This window comes from Orycteropus afer, unplaced genomic scaffold, assembly GCF_000298275.1.
Source record: "Orycteropus afer afer isolate SDZICR_OR568_19922 unplaced genomic scaffold, OryAfe1.0 scaffold00013, whole genome shotgun sequence".
NCBI lineage: Eukaryota > Metazoa > Chordata > Mammalia > Tubulidentata > Orycteropodidae > Orycteropus > Orycteropus afer.
In genome coordinates, this window is record NW_006921600.1 from 14,196,682 (window position 1) to 14,214,556 (window position 17,875).

General features: G+C 45.1%; 1 protein-coding gene across 1 annotated transcript in view; it reads left to right on the top strand.

Annotated features, from left to right (window-relative positions):
* The window catches only part of KCNH1 (potassium voltage-gated channel subfamily H member 1), a 705,904-nt gene that overhangs the window by 670,406 nt on the left and 17,623 nt on the right, over positions 1-17,875 (top strand). The window lies entirely within an intron of this gene.

A 17,875-nucleotide genomic window follows, 5' to 3' on the forward strand; every position in this document is an offset into this window, starting at 1 on the left:
CAGCCACTCCTCAGAAGGAAGATGGGGCAATCTACTTCTGTAGTGATACTGCCTCAGAAACCCAAGGAGGGGTCGCTATGAGTCGGGTCTGACTCGAAGGCAAACAACAACAACAACCTGAGATGATGTGGTGAGAACTAGCCATTGTGCACAAAATGATACCAATATAGTTGGTATTGAGTAAGTTATGACTCATGACAACTCCATGTGTATCAGTGTAGAACTAGGCACCATGGGATTTTCAATGGCTGATTTTTTTGGAAGTATATCACCAGGCCTTTCTTCTGAGGTGCCTCTGAGTGGCCAACCTTTTGGTTAACAGCAGGGCACATTAACCATTTGCACCAATCAGGAACTCTGCACAAAATAGAGGCTGCTGCTTGGGTGAGGCATTTGGCTGCTAACCAGAAGGTCATGGCTCAAACCCACCAGCTGCTCCATGAGAGTAAGATGATGCAATCTACTTCTGTAAAGACTTACAGCCTTGGAAACCTTATGGGGTTGCTATGAGTTGGAATCGACTTAATGGCAGTGGGTTTGGGTTTTGGATTACTTGATAAAAGGCATGGTCTGAGACTTGGAAGAGCTGATTCCCAGCTTCAGCTGCCATTTCAGGCAGAAAGGACTGGAGGAGGGCACTGCCCCTCTCTACTTCTCAGTTTCCTCATCTGTGACACAGAGATATTGAACCACATGAAATGTGAGGTCCTTTCCAACCCTGAAGATATGTAGCTCAAACTAAATCATTAAGTGTCAGTCAGTCAGCTTCTGAGTCACCAATCATGGCTCACATCATCCTAAACAGTGGGTAAAGCAAAGGTCATTTTTATTTGACTTTTACATGCTTTGCTTATTGTATGACAGATTTTACTCTCCACCCTGTGCTTTGTTCCTGCAAATGTTAAAGTTTGTTGACATCTCCTTGAGCCCATGGATGACTGTAGGAAAGAAGGGGTGACAACAAGCCCTCAAGGGGACACATCCCAGTCAGGCACAGTCCACCAGATGGGAGTGTTGATTTCTGGATTCCCGGAAGCTGATGGCAGAAAAGGCTGAGTGAGTTCGTTGTCTGGATAAGACACTTCCTCACTTCCTGTTTGCCATAGAAAACTTCATGAAGAGGGGAGATTTCAGGATGAATGGAATCAGTGACATTGAGAAACAGAATTAATTGCTAGAAGGACAGGACCTAGAGCTCCACTTTCTGGGTTTGAATCTCAGTTCTACCTCTTAACATCTTGAAGTTCCAATTTCTTCATCTCTAAAATGGGACTCATGAAAGGACCTTAGGGTTATTGTAACAATTAAATAAAATACAATATGCAAAAATTTTATGGCGTATCATCTGATACTTAAAAACATTCAGTAATGCTACCAATTATGATTATTGTTTGGGGCACTGTTTAGGGATGGTATGGTATAGAGGCAGACAGGCATTGGGATTGGGGTGCCTGACACTGGAGAGAGGTGCTGGAATAACTTGGGAAGGAAGAAGTCAGGAGGTATGACTGGATGAGTGTCGCAGGGAGGAGGACCCTGACTCAGAACTACAGGGCAAGGGGACAAAATCGTACAGGAATTGAAAGACCAAGGGGAGAAGAACAGTGAGGCCTCAGAGTTGGAAGCCCTGAAGTCAGTCTTCTGAGTAAGTTCCTTCTATTACACCTTCAAACAACCCTGTCAGGTAAACAAACAAGTTCATTGCCCTTGATTCTGAATTATGGTGACCCCACATGTTACAGAATAGAATGGCTCCTTAGAGTTTTCTTGTGTATAATCTTTATGGAAGCAGATTGCCAGGCTTTTTCTTCTGCAGAGACACTGGGTGGGTTAGTAAACTCAAAACCTATTGCCATAGTGTCAATTCCGACTCATGGCAACCCCTATGGAGTTTCCAAGGCTGTAAATCTTTACAGAAGCATACTACCTCATCTTTCTCCCATGGAGTAGCAGGTGGTTTGGAACCACCAACCTTTTGGTTAGCAGCCAAATGCTTTCACCACATCCCCAGAGCTCCTTGGATGGGTTAATAGTCAGGCAAAAGCATTTGCACCAAGCAGGGTGGTTGTAGCCTTTTTTTTTTTTCCTTCCTTTTTTTTAGCTAAGAAACTGCCGCCAAAGGGGTTCAGTCTGGGTCAGGGTAACCCAGGATCACCTCTGGTTCAAGTGGTACTAGAACTCCACTGTCCAACCCCAAGATCTGTCACTGCCTCTCTGAGGAATGCTGCTTGGTTAGCCAAAAAGCACACACATCAGGAAGTTAATTTCCCCTGTCTAGCTTGAGACCTCCATGTGTGTCTTGGGAGGAAGGTGAAAGCCCCAGGGAAGAGAGACCTGAGAGCCCTGTAATTCTTCTCTGCCAGCTTTGTCAGTTTGTCGAGTGTTCAAGTGAGCAAATGAGAGTCTGCAAGCCACGGGAGGCTCAGATCTGAAGGCTTAAAATAAAGGATTTTTAGCAAGGGCCAGAAATGACAGTTCTTTTCTCCTGGAGAAGCTGATTAAAAAAACAAACAAACAAACAAAAAAAAAAACTCAATGCCATTAAGTCGATTCCAACTCACAGCAATCCCCATTGGGTTTTCAAGGCTGTAAATCTTTAGAAAATAAATAGATCCTCATCTTCCTTCCATGGAACAGCTGGTGGGTTTGAACTGCTGACCTTCTGATTAGCAGCCAGATGCCTTATCCACTACACCATAAGAGCTCCTTAGGCTGGTAAACCAAATAATAAAAAAAAAACCTCACTGCCATTGAGTTGATTTCAACTCATGGTGACCCCCTTTGGGTTTCGAGGTGGTAAATCTTTACGAAAGCAGATTAGGCCTTGCCTATTTTAGGTTCTTCTCCACAGATGCACTATACTTTTCCCTCTGCTCCCCACCTGGCAGGGAGGTAGTAGGGGTAGAAGCATGATGAAATCTGTGGATTTTCTCCAATGTTCTTGATGCAGATGAGAGAAGGGTCCTATACCCAGAGCAGGCACTGCCCACCTCCCAACTCCCCTCCTTCCACTCATGTCTTAGAGAACTAAGAACCCCCTCTCCACCAACCTTACGCCCCCACCCAGGCCCCTGCTGATCAGGGAGGGAAGGAGAACTTGAGCTTAGCATTGAAAGGACCAGAAAGTCAAGGGTCCTCCCCCTATTGAGACATTAGAGCATTGTGCTGCTGCTTGGCCCCTTCATGCCCCTTCAGACTTCCCAGCAGGAGTTATGAAGAGTGCCTGCCATTGAGACATATTCTCAGGTGACACTAGAAACTTCCCCAAACCTTGACCTACAGAGTTTTCTTTGTGGTGTCTGCCTTGGGCTAGGGCACCTCTCCCTCAGGGGCTTCACTTCCTCTAACAGACAATTGGGTGTCCCTGATAGACAATCCTGGAAATGATGCCTCTCATCTCTCTTGGGCTGTCAGCTGACTGGTGGAATGCACCCTGCCCTTAAACCCTGGAGCACTGACTTTTGAACACCGACCTCCTCTGCCTGGCGCCTGGATTCCAGTTATTAGTTCTAGCTCGTGGCCTATGCCCTTGTGATTCCACAGTATAATCAGAAACTCAGGGCACAAGCTCAAGATTATACAACCCACAGGCCCAAAATTGCAAATTTAGCCTAAGAAGGGACCATTAGGCACCCATGCTATGTGCCCTACACTATTCTTGGCCCTGGGAGAGACACAGAAATATGAGACCTGGTCTTCTGTCCTCAGGGAGCTCATGGGAAAATTAGGAAGATAGTATTTAACTTGTTTTTGTACAACATCAGTGAAGATGAAACATAATGATGTGTTCAAATGCATGGTAGTAATACCAAATCTGTCTTGGAAGAAGTACAGCCAGAATGCTCCTTAGAACCAAAGATGGTGAGACTTCATCTCACATACTTTGGATGTGTTATCAGGAGGGACTAGTCCCTGGAGAAGGACATGATGCTTGGAAAAGTAGAGGGTCAGGAAAAAGAAGGAAACCCTCAATGAGATTAATTGACACAGTGGCTGACACAATGGGCTCAAACATACCAGCATTTGTGAGGAAGGCACAGGACTGGACAGTGTTTCATTCTGTTAAACATATAGTCACTATAAGTCAGAAGGTAGCTCTGGTGGTGTAGTGCCTAAGGCATTAGACTGCTAACCAGAAGGCTGGTGGTTCAAACCCACCACCCACTCCTTGGAAGGAAGGTTGGGCAATCTACTTCCATAGTGATACCACCTCAGAAACCCAAGGAGGGGTCGCTATGAGTCGAATCCAACTCAATGGCAGTATGTTTGGTTTTTGGTTTTATAAGTCAGAAATGACTTGGGGGCACCTAACAACATCAACAACAACAAATACCAGGAACCTGTTGCCATCGGGTCAATTGCAACTCTTGGAAACCCCAGGTGTGTCAGGGTAAAACTATACTCCATAGGGATTTCAGTCACTGATTTTTCTGAAGTAGATTGCCAGGACTTTCTTCCTAAGTGCCTTTGGCTAGACACAAATATCTAATCTTTTGGCTAGAAACCAAGCATCTTTACCATTTATACCACCTGGGGACTCTATGGTGGTAATAAATGCTACTTATAATGTTAGAAAGGAACTCTTGCGGCCCTGGGTGGAAGGACTGTCCTTCCCACTGAATCAGTGACACACGAAGACTTTGAATCCAGGAGGGCCAAGCATGGCACTTCCTAAACAAAGGGCAGAGATGCCTTTGCTTTATATATATTGTATCTAACATCATCCACATGCCCACCCCATATTTTTTTCTTTACAGTGGGTACAAGAATGATACAAAAGAGAGACCCACCTTGAGGAGCAGAAGTTCTGAGACACAGACAGAGAGTACAGAGGGAGAGCTGGCCTAGAGAATAAGCTTACCATATGTGGTCCTGTTATATAGTAGACTGGGAGGTGAGAATGGGGAAAAGAAAAGTCTTAGATACCTGGTACTACCATAACAGAAATACTACAAGTGGGGGGCTTTAAAGAACAAGAATTTATTGTCTTACAGTTCTGGAGGCTAAAAGTCCAAATCAGATCTTTGTTCCGTCTGTGAATCTCTCCCCTACTTTCTGGCATCTTCTGGTAATCCTTTGTGTTCCTTTGCTTATAGATGGGTCCTCACATGGCATTTGTCTTTCCCCTGTATGTATGTTGCTGTGTCTATTCTCCTGTTTTTTTAAGACACCACTCATACATGATTAAGGTTATGACCCACCCTACTCTGGTATGACCTCATGAACATAACAAAAGAAAACTCCTATTTCTAAACCAAAACACCAAACCAAACCCACTGCCATTGGACTCATAGCAACCCCTCCTTAGGTTTCCGAGGCAGTATCTCTAGGAAGTAGATTGCCCAACCTTCCTTCCAAGGAGGGTTCAAACCCACCAACCTTCTGCTTAGCAGTCAAGTGCCTTAGGCACTATGCCACCAGAGCTCCTTCCTATTCTAAACAGGATCATATTTACTAGCATAGGAGCCAGGACCTCAATACATACTATTGGTCAACACAATTTAATCCATAACAGAAAGTGAGTTCTTCTTTCTTACCTCCAGTGGGAGCACTGCCGAGGGCCCCATAACACATAGAGGCTGGAAGTCAAGCAAGTGCTACAGTGCATAGACTGGTGTATAAGACAAGCCTGAGCTCTGCCATTCAGTCATCATGCACCCTCTCTCAGCCTCAGTGTCCTCATCTGGGAATAGTAGGGCTGTTTTATGGATTCATTGAAGTAACTTATTTAAAGTGCTTAGAACAGCACCTGGCACACAAGGAGGGACCTAACACTTGGCAGCCACTGTGGTCATCAAGATAAGTCTAGGTTCCCTCTGTAGATGCAACCCACACTTCACCTCTCCGAGATTTGAGCATATGTAGACTCGTTTCTCTTCCATTTGATGTTTCCATGCTCTCTCTTCTTTGCCTCTTGCTGTTTCTAATTTATGTTACCTTCCCTATGAGGCCTTTCTGCAAAGGATTCTTCTCTTCCTCTGCTACTTCTTCTCACCTCACTGTTTTATCCGTCCCTCTTTTGTTGAGCCTCTGTCCCTCTCAGATGCCCTGTTCCCTTTGAGCTGGAGCAGGTAATCTCCAAACCAACTTCTGTTTCCTCTAAGCCCCTTGGGCTCTTCTCCTTGCTCACTGTGGGGGCACTAGCCCTGGTGGTCAGAACAAATCAGTGGGGTCAGTTTGCAGCCCTTATGTTCCCCTTGTCCCCTCTTGCTGAAGAGAGCCAACGACACTGCAGGCACAGCTGCTTCATGTCAGTGGGCTGGGTAGCCTACAGACATGAGATTGTTGTTATTATATGCCCTTGGTTCAATTTTGACACATAGGAACGCCATGTGACAAAGTAGAACTGCCCTGTAGAGTTTCTTAGGCTGTAATCTTTACAGGAGTTCTGCAGATCTCCAGATCTTTCCCCCTCAGAGGTACTGGGTTGGTTCAAACTGCCAACCTTTTGGTTAACAGCTAAGTGCTTACCCCTTACACCATCAGAGCTTTGTGGGATGGAAAGGACAAATTGCCCAGATCTTAACTGCTCTCACCTTCTGAGCCAACACAAATACTAAAGTTTACTCCTAGACGGAAAGCTTCATCAGAGAACCGTATAGAAACTTGAAGGCCTGACTCAGCAGTCCAACAAGCCAGCCTTCCTATTCTGTATTGGATTCAGGACTAACTGCTGTCATCAATCCAGCCTTCTGATTAGCAGTCAAATGCCTTAGGCACTAAGACACCAGAGGTCCTATATTGAGAGGAGATAATGTAATTCATAAACTATCTGCACCATGTGCCTACATTCTGAAAATAAAATAAAATAAAAAATAGAGTTAAGGAAGTGGAAGTGATGTAGCCACTTTATATGCACCACAAGCCCCCTAATTTTGTATCAGCTGCTTCCTGAAAATTAAAATGCCACTTTCCTGTATGCATTGATGTGGTTACTGTACTGGGAACAGACTTGGCTGGTATGGGCTGTGGCTAATGGGGGCAACCAGAGGGTCCCTAGGAAATATTTCTCTTGGCAGAGTGCATGGCCAAGACCCCTCAGCTAGTGTCCAAGTGGAGGACCCAGATCCACAGGTGCCCTCACAAGCCCCAGCTGGCTCCCTCCCTGTGACAGTATGTGACAGCAGCATGAACCTATAAATCAGCCTTGGTCAGTCTGGGAATTTTGCATGAATGTACAATTTGGGAGGGAAATTACTGCATTTGCTGCCTTGGAATGAGGAGACCCTGAATGCCATCTGGGATTGAAGTAAACACATCCTTGTCTGCATTTGGCAAGAAAGCTTTTGCAAGGTCACACCCGAGGCAGATAAATATTTCTGAGTCCTGAGTTGAATTCTCAGCTCCCAGTCCTGGAGCCCTGTCTTAGTGTAGGAGGCAGCACTGGAGCTGGGTAATGAGCATTGATCATACTTTATTATTATCTCATTAATCCTCAAGGGAGTTTATATCCTAGCACAATCTCAAAGCGTGATGCAAGTAGGTGTTCTGGTCACAAAGTTTCTTGTATTTATCAGGAAAGTCCTCTTAGCTCCCAGGGGCTCAGCTCTCTCCCTGGAGACCTTCTCTGGACGGCTTCCTAAGCTAAGAAGCATGAACTTCTCCCCCTCCCACAGGACCTTAGCTCTGGAATCTGCTGGAATCCCAGCCCTGGAGGCAAAATTTGACTAGCAGTGGACTCATGGATTCAGGCTCCTGACTACTAATTGACTGAGTAAAAGACTTAACCACTTCAACCTGATTTTTCTCACCTTTGGAAAAGGAATGATGATCATTCCAACTTTAGGGGCTTCATTTGAGTTTTGAGACCCCACTCAGTAGACAGTTGTTAATTACCCCACTTCACCAAAGGCTACAGCTGGGCAAGGGATGATTCATCCAAAGACAGGGTATTTCTAAAACAGACTTGGGTAAAAATCTACTGCAACCTCCCCTGTACAGACTTCTGTGCACACAGTTCTCTGAAAGCTCAAGAAGCAGCAGATCTTCTGAATGAGGAGATGAGACTGAGCGAAGGGGAAGAAGGAATGGGATCACCAATCCCTCAACTAGAGAACCAAGAGAAGTTCAAGGCTTTGACAGTAGCCCTCTTAGGCTCCAGAGAGAGAGAGAGGCGAAGTGCAGATACTAATGACAATGACAGAGATGACATCAGCCAGTGTCCCAGCTTTACCTCCACGGGCAGCCTGTGGTCAATAAAACAAGGGTTTGTGGGTTACTGGGTGGGAGTTCAAATTCCTTTCCTTCTTATGCTGCTGGTTCCAATGGAAGGATGCTATCAGCTTCTGCTATGGGTCAATTTGAAAATTCCCTCTTGCAGACTCCCTCGTCAGCTAGGGTCCAGGCAGGAAAACAGAAACAGCAGCTACACTATTTTTTTTAAAAAAAAAAGAGGATTTAAATCACGGAATTGATGTTGAAAGGCTGGAAGAGTGAAACTAGGAGATGCCAAGGAAGCCCAGAGATTAATAACTGAAAGAAGCAGCAGTTACCTCTTCCAGGGATGGGAGTAAGGTGATGGTGGTGGGGGGCTCCATGCAGCTAGTGCTGAGACTTCTGAAGAGGTGGGTGCTGCATGTCTGATGCTCAGGCCTCTGAGGAGGAGGTGCATTGTAGCTTGTTCTCAGACCTCTGGGAAGGGAGATGGGCCTGTTGGGTGCTCACTAGAAATGTGGAGCTGTACTCCGACCTGGCAGAGCTCTGCGGACAAAGCCAAAAGAAGCTGGAAGGGCTGAAGCTCTCCATCATCGTTGGAGTCCCTGCTCTTCCCCTCCCACCTTTCCTTCTCCTGCCAGGGCCTGCCGGTGGCAGAACCTCACCAGAAGCCAGCTTGCAAGGGGGTCTAGGAAACATGGTTGGTTGACTCGTAGCCACAGCATCTCTGAGCAGAATACAGAAGGTGGTGGACTTGGAACTGAGAGATAACTAATGTGCATGCACATATCCTGGAACTCATCATCTCAGCTCATCCTCATGATGCCCCTCTGGAGATTTTAGTGAAGAGTACTATTCTTGGATTATAAAAGACAAAACCAGAGACCAGGGAAATTCATTGAATTGAATGTCATTCAGCCAGTCACTAAATAATCACTGAATGCCTAATATGTTACCAGGCATTGTGCTAGCTTTGGGGTCACAGTATTGAACAAAACAAAATTCATTCCAGCAAGGAAGCTTTTATTTTAATGGATGATTGGGAAGGTGGGGGGTGGAAGTGGGGAGATAATTTTTTAAAAATTATATATATATATGTGTGTGTGTGTGTGAACAGGTAAATAAATTGATAATTTCAAGTACTGAAATCAAATGCTGAACTCAATGTAAGCTCATTAAGTGCTAATGGGAGATTAGAAATGGTCCAGGCCCCAGGGGACATAAGTGTCAGCAATTAAATACCAAGAACCCAAGTGAAGGACCTTTAGCCCTTCTTAGTCACCATCACATCTGTGAACTGGGAGCATTGCTTTCATTAATGGAAAAGCTCTTCATCAAAGCTTGCTCTTCAGAGCAGCAAGTCTGCTAGTACCTCGCAGACTTGCACTCATGATTAAACCAGAAATAATCTCTGTGTTACAAAGTGCTGCATAACAAAAAGTACCATAAGTGTGTGGCTTTAAAGAACAGGAATTTATTGTCTGACAGTTTTGGAGGCTAGGAGTATAAATTCAGACCACCAGCAGGGCTGGGTACTCTCTCTCCCTCACTTTGGGCTCTAGAGGAAGATCCTTGTTCCCTTCTGCTTCTGTACCTCTGCTTGTCAATGCTCACATAGTCTCTTTCCCCTGGGGGTATCCGTGTCTCTTCTGTGCTTTTTGTAAGACACCGCTAAAAAAGGGTTAGGTTTAGGACCCACCCTGGTCTAGTATGACCTCATTAATATAACAAAAGAAACACTCTGTTGCCAAATAGAGTCACATTCACAGGTACACGGGTTAGGGCTTCAACACATATACTGTTGGGGGAGGCAATTTAATCCATGGCAGTAAGTAAAGGGCTTGAGCAGCCAGTGGTGAGACCGTAGCTGCTGCTCAGTAACTGTGAGTTCCCCTTCTCATTAGAACAGTCCAGCATGGCCTGGTGGCTCAGTCTATTGTTGCAAAATGAGCAATGCCAACTAGTCCAATATCAGCCCAGAGGCTGACCATTCTGGGTTATGTGAATACAATAAAAGGACACAGGATCTGATCTGTCTCCAAACTCAGAGAAGAAGCAAACACTGTGAGGGTCCCTGGCCTCCCTCCCAACTTTTTCTCCTTCTTAGCTGGTCATCTGAAAAATGCTGCAGTTTCTCAGATCAGCTCAGGCCAGGACAGCCATGGGACCATCAGCTCCTGTGGGGGAGGCCTTTTCTGCTTTTTTTAAATGTGGACCAACCATTTCTCTGTATTGAGTTCAGAAAATATCCCTCTGTATTCGGAAGGTATTACATAAAGACTATGCAGATGATGGATCAGAGCTGTTTCCTTGTGGATTGAGGTTTTGGAGAGTTTGTCATCTCTCCATAATGCAGAACCTGACGCTTAAAACCACAGATAGGAATTTGGTGGGGTCTTAAAAAAGAAGTACTGAAGTTTGAAGTCTGTTCCAGCACTGAAGGCCTCAGGCTGTGGGACTCTCCTAAAGGGCTTTAGGGTGGAAGACCTGCCCAACTACAGGGATGGTTTGCTGGGGTCTGTCTGCTGGCAGAGGGATACATTATATAATGCTGGCCTCTTTCCATTCCTAAGATCCCATCTGGGGTGGCTATAGCTGCAGACCTCCAGATGAGCATCCTCCATACCTGGGAGATGGGGTGTGGCCCTGCTTCCCACCACATGCATGCCCTTCAGGCAGAGGACTCAAGCAGTGCAGATATAAATAACCCAAGGCCAGGCAGAGCTATTTTTGTCTTCAGAACCAGTGCCTCAGGCCTCTGCCCAGAAATTACTGGGGACTAGGGAGGGGGCACAGTGAATGCCTAGTGCTCAGTAGGGTAATGCAGAGGAACAGAAGGATGGGTATAGCTGGTACTTGGGCACTGAGACTCTTGAGCACATGGTGTGTGTGTGTGTGTGCGTGCGTGCATGCACATGCATTCACATGTGTGCTCTAAACAAAAGTGTGGAATATGTGTCTCGATGTGGCAATCTTGCCCTATTTCCCAGTATGCGTCTTTAATGAAACATCTCAACTAGGATACTGGTTCTCAAATAGGGGTGGATGTTGGTGTGAGATGGATGGAGTGCAATGGTGGTGGTACATAGATGTGTATTTTGAAAACGTTCCCCAGGTGATTCTGTTGTCTTCCAGGTTGACAAGCATTGCTGCAGAGGGAGATCAGTGACTAGCTCCCTCTCATAATTGCCAAAGTGAAGGAGCAGAGGACACAGAGGAGACTTTATGGTCATACAGTTGGGCCATGAGGTTCAGAGGAGAGCTTTTGATGAGAAGTAGGAAGCTCTAAAAGTCTGTAAGTGATGCCATTAGGATTTCACTCTTCTACATTTCTTTTCTGACAATTTCTCCTATAATAAGGCTGCCTCTCCTTTGTGAGGGAGTCACTGTGCACCCCTTCCAGGAAGGCCAAGGGGAGCAATATGAGGGTCCTTAGGAATAGAGACATGGACAGGAAGGCTACTAAAAACTACTTCTGGAAGAGTTAAAGGACACGTCAATGTTTCCACATGGTTCCATCTGGCTTCCTAGGGTTGGAGACAACATAGGGGCTGAATCCCTGTGGTAATTAGTGGTGTGTTCTTCCCTGGAATATCCACAAGGCTGCACTTGCTCCTCAGGGACCTGGCACAGGTGAGGCCACAGGATCCTGCCATTTCTCCTCATATCGTGATCTGGTGTGTGTGTCTAAAAGCAGGGCCATGTTGTGCTTTATCTGTTCACTTCTCTGTCTCCCTTGGCCAACCTCTCCACATATTTCACTAGATCTAATCATAGCCTCCCTCCCTTCAACTGTGCCCACCCCACCCCAGTCAGTCCTCACACCTTGCTGCTTTGTCCAATAGAAAAGCTCTTCTAGGTCCTGAGGACAAAGCTTAGACATTCCTTCCTTGCTGGGAGGTTCCATGGACATAACTGTGAGGTGGCATGTGTAGCACTTGGCCTAATACTCATGCAGCAGAGAGGCAGGGCAGACACTAGTGTCCCCACTTCCAGATTGGCTCAAGTCATTCAGTAAATAATAGCTGGGATATGATTCAAACTAGGTTCTCTCACACGAGGTACAGGGCTGAGAAGAGGTTACTGTGATAAAATGAAAAGTAGACTCACACTCTTGCCCTTTCTACTCATGTGGTACTTGCAGAGAGGGCTGTGGAAACTACAGGCAGATGGAGGACTATTTCCCTCCTCCTCTTGGTCTGTGCCTCCTGTGTAGCCCAGGGTTGCTCACTCCTATGCAAATCCCCTCCAGGCAGCCCCCAGTCTCTGGTCAGTGGGGGCCAGCAGGACTCTGGAGCTGGAATATGGTACCACACTTCAGCAGAGGCAAGAAAACCTCTGCCCACACCCAGGAAGGGAGTGCAGCTGGGGCAATAGTAAAAGGCCCTTCTCCAAGTTAGTACAGAATGGGCAGAGAATGGAAGGAGTGAGAAAGCCCATCTAGTCCACCCCACTTCCCATAAGGAAGGAAACCAAGCTCCCAAAATGAAGCATGAGCACACCCCACTAGCAAGTGACAAAGCTCAGGTAGCCACTTTAATAATAAATCTCCTCTATCATTCATCAGAGTCCTTCACCTCCTGATGAGCCACACCAGCCCTCTTTGTTCTCCCTATACTGGCCCAGGCACAATCAGTTGGCCCAGTACCTTTGTGTGGCCCTGTGGGGAAGACAGATTCCTCTCAGATGAGCTCCCAGCCCCTCCACAAGCTCTGAAACCTGGGCAGAGCAAGAGTGACCAGCTCTACTGGTGAGCACCACACTTGGTTTAAGACTGCTCTGCTGACAGCTTGGAGGGGGCACAGGTACTTGGGTGCATGTCAGAGATAGAAGTGGCCCTCACTCTTTGGTTCTCCAAGACACTTCTCACCTCTACCCCCTCTTAGGTGCAAAAGCCTTCACTGCATAGATCTTTCTGATGATATGTCTGTAGTTTACATGTGAGAGGGATGATAGCAAATGCTTTGATAAGGAGTGCAGAGCCAGCAAGGGTCCTTAGCAGCACCACATGTGTGCTGTAAACAGGAGTGTGGAATATGTGTTTCCACATGGTCACTACCTCATGAAGGGATAAGAGGACATTCTCCACTTTGGAGTCATGAGACCAGTTCTAGTTTCAGCTCCACCAGTTATAACCTGTGACTTTAGACATGTTTTTGGTGGCTCTGAGGTGTAACTTCCTAACAGAAGAAATTTTAACAGGAAAATTGTTTATTGGGAGAGTTAAACACTAGAATATTCCAAGCAGTGAAATTGTTATGATCATCGTTTTTCAAAATGACACAATTGCATGAATCAAAGAGTTATTTTCCTAGTGCTTTGTGCCTGGGGCTGATGCGATCTGGTGCTGAAATGATAAATGTCACAGCAGCCTGATCACATACTGCAGACAGGGTGGTACTGATTATGAAGGACAATCACAGTGATGTCAGAGCCAGCTCTCCAGTGATTTACAAGTTGTCAGAGTTCTCAGCTGTTCCTGTGTTGTAGTGGTAAACAATTATTTTTAAGAGTTGAATTACAATTATTCAAGTATATGTTGTGTATCACATCCTTTAATTCATAGAAACTAAGAGAATGCAACTGACCAGAAGATGTTGGGGATGGATGAGTCTTTTCTAAATTCTTGTCCTCTTTTGGTGGCAAGAAATACTAACTGCAGAGCATATCAATCAGGTTCAGAGCATATCAGGCCCCAGGTGTACCTGGATAAATAATTTCTTCTGTATCAGGGTGGTTATGAGGAGTGAGCAACTACTGAGCCTAATACCTTGTCTGCCATGGAGTGCCTGGTTGCTATTAGCTGTGATTCAGGTTTAAGGACCAGACAAGGAAGGAAGGAAGAACAACAGAAAATGATTTAGATGTAAGGTGGCAGTAGTGAAAAGCTGATGCTTCAGTATGTGTTCTGGGCTCTCCCCTCCTCTCCTAGCCATCCCTTGCTGCTGTCTCCATGACAGACCTTTTCCCCTATTTCTCATTTCCCTCCATGTCAGGAAGAAAGGCAAAAGGAATCTTCAGAAGACATGTGACTTAGTTTGCTACTGCTATTGTAAGAGAAATACCACAAATGGGTTATTTATGTTTATTAAAAATTTTTTTATTGTGATTTGGGTGAAAGTTTACAGAGCAAACTCCGTTTCCATACAGCCTTCATACACATTTTGTTTCATGACATTGACTGCAATTCCCCACAATGTAACAGCTCTCTTTTTACTTCCTCCCTTCAGTTACCTCTTCCCTCTGTCCTTCCCCCGCCATGCACTCCTGCTCCCCAAGCTAGCTCCCTGTGCAAACACAGCCCTTCTGTTCTCTTATGATTGATCACTCCAAGGAGTATATCTACCTGATGTAAATGCTCACCCCATATGTCTGTCTATTGTTTGGCTGGAAGCCACAGGAGTGAGTTCAGTTCTAGACTTGAAGGGTAACTAGGGACAAGTGGGTGATTTTAAAGAGTAGAAATTTATTTCCTCATAGTTCTGGAGGTTAAAAGTCCAAATCAGGGTCTTGGCCATGTCAATTTCTTCCTTGTAGTCCCAGGGTTCCTTGGTTCCTTGGTGATCTTCAGTGGCATCTGTCTTTCCCCTTGTATGGATATCTCTGCATTTAATCTTCTCTTTTTCAACTCAGAAGTGATTAGATTTAGAACCCACCCTATGATTAACATAACAAACAAAACCCTATTCTCAAGCAGGATTACACTCATCAGGTATTGGGGTTAAATTCTACACATAATTTGGGGAGACACAATTCAGTTCATAACAATATCCTTCCAAAACTATGCCCAGGATGGAGACAAGCCATGGTGAGCAGTATTGTGCAAGTATATAAGGCTGTTATTTTTAATGTGATGACACAACATAGCTTGCTGAAAGTGAAGATGATTAAAGTTGTCAAGGATTTCATTTTACTGGATCCACAATCAACACCCATGGAAGCAGTAGTCAATAAATTGAATGTTGTATTATATTGGGCAAAACTGCTGCAAAAGACCTCTTTACTGTTAGAGCAAAGATGTCCCTTTGAGGAATCAGATTTGCCTGACCCAAACCATGGTCTCTTTAATTGCCTCATATATATGTGAAAGCTGAACAATGAAGAAAAATTGATACATTTGAATAATGGTGTTGGTGAAGAGTATATATGTATATATACTGCAGACTGCCAGAAAAATGAACACATCTATCTTGGAAGAAGTATAGCCAGAATGGTCCTGAGAAGTGAGGATGGTGAGACTTTATCTCACGTACTTTGGACACGTTATCTGGAGGAACCATTCTCTGGCAAAGGATATCATACTTGGTAAAGTAGAGGTTCAACAAAAAAGAGGAAGCTCCTCTGCAAGATGGATTGACACAATGGCTACAACAATGGGCTCAAACATAGTAATCATTGTGGAGATGGCATAAAACCAGGTAGTGTCTTGTTCTGTTGTGCATAGGGTCCCTATCTGTTGGAACCATCTTGACAGCACCCTACAGCAACAGCACAAGGTTGAAGGAGGTAGAAAGCCATTGAACTGGGCATTTAGTTGCTGAGTTTAATTTCTACAAATCACAGGTCACCTTTCACTTTCTTAAGTTCTCCTATGGAATAAGACAACATAGTGTTAACAAGTCTTCAAAAAATGTGATGGGAGCTTTCCTAGACAGGTTTTGGTGTGGTGGTTGCCACGAGTTGATTCTAATTCATAGCAACCACTCATGTGCAGAGTAGATCTGCTCTATTGGGTTTTCTTGGCTGTAATCTTAATGGAAGGAGTCCTAGTGGTACAATGATTAAGTGCTTGGTTACTAACCAGAAGATCATAGTTTGAACCCACCAGATGCTCCATGGGAGAAAAGACCTGGAAATCTGTTCCTGTAAAGATTTCAGCCTAAGAAAGGTTATGAGGCAGTTCTACTCTATCATATGGGGTCACTATGAGTTGAAATGAACTAGATGGCACAAAACAACCACAACAATCTTATTGGAAGCAGATTGCTAGGCCTTTTCTTCTATGGTACTGCTAGGTGAGTTTGAACCACCAAATTTTAGGTTAGTTTGTCTGTGCCAACTAGGGTCCTTCACAGACAGAAGGCAGGCATTATTGAGGATATGTTAGAGTCTAAATGCTGGCTTTCTCATCTTAGCATGTTGGGAGAGGAGGTCATCAGCTCCACATTTGGCTCTGTTTTCTCCTGGACTGATTGGTTACATCTTTCATCCTGAGGAGCAGTTTAGTGGGAAGCAAGACTACTCTGGCTAGAAGAGTGGGGTTTGAGGGATCTAAGAAACATTTATGTAGCTATGCTTAGCATGGGAATTTTCAAGTTTAGAGCTGGAGCTAGAGAGAAAGCAGCATTAACTTATAAATGGGAAGGCAGGGGCTTCTTTCAAATGTCATTTCACTTCATCACCCCAGTGAGATCTGAAGGAGATATTTTGTAAATGAGACAACTGAGGCTTAGAAATATCAAGACATTTCCCCCAGGGTCTGCAGCCAGCACACACCAGGGTGGATATTTGCACTCAGGTCTTGCCAGCACCTTTGCTGGCTTTGAGCTGCAGAGCGTGAGCACTGAAGTGGAAAGGCCTGGAAAGAGCAGCTGGGAAGATCACAGAGACCAGAGGATTTGGAGAGGGCCATGCTTAGGGGATAGGAAGAAGAGGGAGCTATAAGAAAACCAAGGGGAGCCAAGTAAGAAGGAGAGTGATGAATATGGCCCCAGTGAAATGCCAGAGGCCAACCATTCCCTGCAGAACAGTGTCATCTCTTTCCTGACCACCAACTAGGGACACATCTCCTTCACTGGTGACCTTGAGAAAGAACGATCTTCTTCCATCTTGGATTTGAATTTTCCTAAAGACACAGGCATTGGTAGTTCAGTGGTAAAATTCTCACTTTCCATTTGGGAGACAAAGTTTCAATTCCTGGCCAATGTACCTCAAACGCAGCCACCACCTTTATGTCATTGGAGACTGGCATATTGCTATGATGCAGAATAGGTTTCAATAAAGCCCCCAGACTAAGACAGACTAGAAAAAAGGCCTGGTGATCAACTTCCAAATTTCATCCAATAAAGACCATACATATCACAATGGTCCAAGCAGCAACCGATCATGAGGATGATGCAGGGCCAGGCAGCATTTCATTCTGTTGTGCCTGAGGTTTCCATGAGTCCAGCCAACTTGACAGCAATTAACAACAACAAAGAGGAATAGGTGTTAAAAAATGATCTTGCCAATCACCCTCTCTCAGTGCCCACTACTCCCACAGGAGCCCCTTATGGGAATGAAGGAGATACCAGTCTTCATGGAATGTCACTGCCAAGTCCGGCAAGGTCATTTTTGATTAATACAAAAGAAAACACAGTGTTGAATGGTGATGGGAGGGACCAGCCCATGAGCAGCACTCTGAGAGCCACTGGACCAGGTCACCTCTGACAGCAGAATGTCCCTGGCCTCTATGTTTTCTCTGGATGGAGTCCACTGTGACCTATGTGCATTCCTGTTCCTCCTACCCAGTGCTCTGAAGTGGCCAGTTGCCATCAGGGTTACTGGCAACCTCAGTATCTTACAGTGAGGCAAGAGTTTCCAATAATCAAAATTCTCAGGCTCATGAGCTTCCTAGACCATTTCTTTTCTTTCTTATTTATTTTTTTATTGTGATTTGGGTGAAGATTTACAGAGCAAATTCACTTTCCATACAGCAGTTCACATATACTTTGTCTCATGT